Source organism: Crotalus tigris, unplaced genomic scaffold, assembly GCF_016545835.1.
Source record: "Crotalus tigris isolate CLP2741 ecotype Arizona unplaced genomic scaffold, ASM1654583v1 scf7180000017968.19369539983:2297261, whole genome shotgun sequence".
In the NCBI taxonomy this organism is placed as follows: Eukaryota; Metazoa; Chordata; class Lepidosauria; order Squamata; family Viperidae; genus Crotalus; species Crotalus tigris.
In genome coordinates this window covers 1,080,230-1,085,725 of record NW_024096750.1, presented here as the reverse complement: position 1 = coordinate 1,085,725, position 5,496 = coordinate 1,080,230, and positions in this window count along the sequence as shown.

Genomic DNA, 5,496 nt, shown 5'->3' with positions numbered 1-5,496 from the left:
GTATAAATTATTGGGGATTTGATTACAATTCTAAATAAGCAGTCAGAAAATTGACTGTTAATTGTGTGATATTCTGGGCTCAGCATATTGGAATTAATGTTACATTGATGCTTATAGTATCTTTAAACTGGAAGCTTATTCAGACCTGGAATATGCCATTTTGCTTTGTCTTTTCATTTTTACAGAATCTTGTTGCCAATATTTTTATATTAATGATTTTGGTCTACCATATTTATAAATACCAAAGAACAGGTGACTCGTTAGTTTTTTAACAATTGCTGTAACATACACAGTATGTAATATGAAATACAAATTAAAGAGATTGTATCTTCTACTTGCTGTAAGAAACAGGTAAGTAGTCATATTGTAGGATTTATGTTTAGCAGGTTTCATTTTTATATACCCAAAAACAAAACAGGCATTGGATCTAAAAATCTGCCAGATAAGAAAAACTCTGTTCTGAAAATCATCACTATTCCCCAAAATTATTTGTCCATGAACCTTCAAACACTCCTGCAGAAGCAGAAGTGTAAGAAATTGATGCTGAACTGATCCCAATCAAATACTATAATGGTTCCTGCACAGTACGAGCACCTGAGGCCTTTTTCTTTGATTTGTAGTTCCTTGAATGTAAAACTTGGCAACTCAGTTTCTTGTCATTGTCTGTTTTTCATTTGTAAGAAAAAATGCAGACGTTAAAATGGATTTTTGACAATCTGTTATCTCCCGGCCATAGTCAGCTGTTTTGGAGACTCAGACAAACTTCTTTCAGATCATATTTTTGTTAGTTGCGAAGTCATGTCTGACCCATCGCGACCCCATGGACAACATTCCTCCAGGCCTTCCTGTCCTCTACCATCTTCTGGAGTCCATTTAAGGTCACGCCTGCTGCTGCAGTGACTCCATTCAGCCACCTCATTCTCTGTCGTCCCCTTCTTCTATTGCCCTCCGTCTTTCCCAGCATTAGGCTCTTCTCAAGTGAGTCCTTCCTTCTCATTAGGTGGCCAAAGTATTTGAGTTACAACTTCAGGATCTGGCCTTCTAAAGAGCAGTCGGGGTTGATCTCCTCTAGGACTGACCAGAAAGAGTGAAGCAATGGGGCCAAAGCCGAAAAGATCATATTTACCTCTGGCCAAAACTCATGTGGCAGTTACAGGTCGTGATTTAAAAATTTACTGTAGATTTAAAAGGAAACAAGAAAACATTCCAGGCTTCTGAAGTTCAGCCTATTTAGCTTAAATAACTATATATTTTCAGTGCTATCTAATAAAATGGTTTAGATTGTCTTCATTCCATTTTTATAACTTGGAGGTTAAAACATACTTGATGGAATTATTCTAGATGTCAGTGTGTGCCCTTTTAAGCATAAACAATTAGCTTTTGTATCTGATATTGCTCATGATGGAAAACTTTATAAATTCTATTTTTATAATGAAATGCAATATAAAATATTAAGAATATTGTTCCTATGGAAGCAGAAGTGAATTGTGAAGGTAGTTTTTTTCCTATTGCAAAAAGCCATGATACAGTCTGCCCTTTTATTTCAATTATGTAGAAAATGGCTAATAAAATGTTTTCATACTATCGTGCTAAGATTTTGTATTTTGGGGAATAAAAGTAGTCTATAGTACCTTTTGTGTTTGCGCAGCAAAATCATTTAAGCCTATTAGTGATAAGGACAGGCAGGGCAAACACAGCTGACAGAAACAGAAGCCACTAATAGTTAATAAAGAGAAATTGGGGAGCGGATTTACTCTGCAGGGTGAAAAAATGGTTCACTATTAAAAGAATCAGTTGAATCCAATTTGTCCCTCTGTTTATATGAAATAAGACTGTTTGATTTCAGCTGTGCTGTTTTATTGACTCACTGATACGATAGCCCTCAGCTGAAACACACAAGATGGCCGATAATGCTCGGGGTTTAAGAATCTGTGTCTTGCCTTAGATTTACAATGATTTTCCAGGCAAATTGTAATCATAATTGGAAATGTGAGGATCATAACCATAGGAGGCGGGCTGTTTCAAAGATGATCAGCAGTTGGACCAAAGTGACATTGTCCAGTGGTTGAAGCATTGAATTAGATAATCCTTACAATCACAATTCAGCCCAAAATTTCTGTTGCTCAGCGAGACAGTTTGTTAGCTTGAGTTTTGCCCCATTTTACAAACTTTTGTTCCACAGTTGTGATATGAATCGCTGCTGATGCTAAATTAATAAACAGTTGTTAAGTGAATCTGGCTTCCCCATTGACTTTGCTTTCAGAAGGTTGCAAAAGGGGATCACATGATCCCAGGACACTGTAACCAATATGTGCCAGTGCCAAGTGTCTGAATTTTGATCACTTGACTACGGGGATGCTGCAACAATTGTAAGTGTGAAAACCGTCATAAGTCACTTTTTACAGTGTTGTAACTTCAAACAGTCACTAAACAAATGGTTGTAAGTCAATGATTACCAGTATGTAGCAGCAAAGAGAGCAGAGGTCAGCTATGTCACAGCTTTATCGGGGATTGGCCCAATCTCGCTCTGGCATGGAGGTTGACGATTCCAAGGCTTCCTTCCAGCCCAGGGGTAGGCAACCTTGGCTCTTTTATGACTTGTGGACTTCAACTCCCAGAATTCCTGAGCTAACCATGCTGAGGGGAAAGGGAGAGGTTTCCAAACTGAGCCATGCTGGTTCAGGAATTCTGGGAGTTGAAGTCCACGAGTCATAAAAGAGCCAAGGTGGCCTACCCCTGTTCCAGCCCAACCAAACCATCAAGGCATAAAACTATTCAAGAAGAAAAAGCAGCTCCCTCTCAAGCAAATCGTTAGGCTCTGATTTAGAGGCATCATTTTAAAGACGCAGAATGCAGAAAACGCAGGAGTCAGTTGTGACCCATCTTGTGAGATGAGTCTTGCCTAGCTCTTGGGGCAAGAACCTAAGTAAATTCTCGTGGGCTTTTCCAAGTTAGACTTAACACTCATAAAGAGCCTATCAAATCCTTGTTGTAGGGTTAATCTTTATTTAAAACTGTTTAAGCCACTGGTGGATGCAAAGAAATATTTATCTAAATATGGGGGCCCCAACCTGTGGCCCACTAGTGGGCCATGAGAGGATTGCAACTGGGCCGCAGAAATTGCCAGTGAGCGTGCATGTACATGTGCATCCTTACTTGCACAAGCAGCAGGTGAGTGTGTGTGCACGGGCTCCATTTGCAGGGGTGGCAGGTGCGCGTGCTTGCCAGCCACTCACACAGAACTATCCCCTCTCCACCCCGTTGGTTTGCAAAGCCGGAAACGTTGGGGAACTCTGATCTACATGATAAAATGGAATTGCCTTCGTTGGGAAAACAAGATGGCCTGGGATCACAGCTCACATTTGAACTGACAAAGCGATGGCACCAAGAAAATAATCAGAATTTTCTTGGATTTTTTTTTTTAATTGTGAATGTTTATCTTTTTGAGTATGTTTAGCCTGTTTAAAGGTTACACTATATCTGTATGCTTCTAATTTCAAAATATGCCATCTGTTTTCTTATACACATGTAATTTAACAATTCAGTATGAATGTTTAGTTTTAGAGCTGCTGATTGGCCATTTCTCTTCTACATACTTAACAAAAATATTGCAATACTCAATACTTCGGGTAGTTTAACTGAAGGCTTACCAGGTAAATCTGCAAGTCGTTACGTTGCCACCCAGAATTTGTATTTTCTTAAAATTTTTGTGCAGTTTATTTGGGATCCAGCACCATTCTGATCATAAAAATGATGGCTGGGGCGATTGTTTTGCAGCAGACCACCTTCATTTCCTGCTTCAGTTTTAGAAACAGAGATGGAACATTTGGTAAGTGCTCATAGATGTCCACCACCATCATTTTGCCTCCCTTTCAAAAATAAATACCACACTCCATGATTGAACTGGCCGTGGTGCCACAATAGTTTTGATTTACAACTGGTTGCATGACGAACAGCTTTGGCTTTCTTGAGAGCAGGGGTAGGCAACTTCAGCTCTTTTATGACTCAGGGACTTCAACTCCCAGAATTACTGAGTCAGCTATGCTATGCTATGCCTACCCCTTCTTGAGAGCAGGTGCCTCCGCTTACCCTAAGGTGACCAACTTTTTTACAATGAAAAGGAGGGCACAAATAAATTGGAGAAAAAATATTGTAAATAAAAGAAACATTTTATTCATTGCAACAATAATACAGAATACACTATAATATGATAAATGCATTAACAATAACATTTAATATTGTAATGATGCTTACATGCCGCAGCCACCCCGCCAGCACTGCTGCCCCATGTAGAGCGGGCCCCGCGGCTCCCAAAGCACCAGCTGCGCCGGCTCCAGCCCCGGGGGGCAGCCCGCCATCAACACACCCCGCTTGCAGCCACCCCGCCAGCACCACTGCCCACCCTGTGCAGCCCCATGTAGAGCAGGCCCTGCGGCTCCCCCAGCACGGGGGGCAGCTGGCCACTGCCACTCCTCACACTCCCGCCCGCAGCAGCCCCACTGCCCCTGCCTCTGGCGCCCACAACCATTATTGCCCTAGCAGGGCCAAAGATCAAGAGAATGTTACTATGGCGTCGCCACTCCAGTCTCCTCCAGGTATCTTCAGGACTAACTAGGAGATGGTGTAGTTGGGTAGCAGGGAGGGGTGCAAAGTTCCTGCCAATTCGCGGCTGCAGGCAGGGTGTGTCGACAGCGGGCTGCCCCCCGGGGCCAGAGCTGGCGCAGCTGGTGCTTTGGGAGCCGCGGGGCCCGCTCTACATGGGGCAGCAGTGCTGGGGTGGCTGCGGGCGGGGGCGCGGCATGTAAGCATAATTACAATATTAAATGTTATTGTTACAAATATTTTTTATTATGCATTTATCATTTATGCAGACAACTTACATGTGCAAAGTTTGCCGGCCGGGTGTTTTGGCGCACTCAGCAGCAATTCCTATTGGCTTTTGAAAACCAATAGGGGGAGTAGCACAGCTCATGCAAAAGTTAAAAAAAAACCATCAAAAAAAAGATGCCGGAACGCCATTCTGAGTGTTCTATGAGGAAAAAAAAAGCCCTGCAGATTAGTCTTCAAATATCGAAAAGGAGGACATGTAGGAGGACAGAATTCATAAAAGGAGGACTGTCCCCCTAAAGGAGGATGGTTGGTCACCTTAGCTTACCCTCAAGGAAGCCAGTGCTGCTTTTTATGCATAGTTTAAAGCAGGGGTCTTCAAACTTGGCCCTTTTATGACTTGTGGACTTCAACTCCCAGAATTCCTCAGCCAGCGTGCCTGGCTGAGGAATTCTGGGAGTTGAAGTCCACAAGTCACAAAAGGGCCAAGTTTGAAGGCCCCTGCTTTAAAGCCTGCATCAGGTATTGTTATCCCAAGACCACAAGCAACAAATAACGAATGCAAGTGCCCAAAGAATTTACATTCTAACAAACCATTTTTACTGGGAGATGTGCAATGTGTTTTATATTGGGTTGTATGAATAAACAAGCTGAAGACTCAATGTGGTA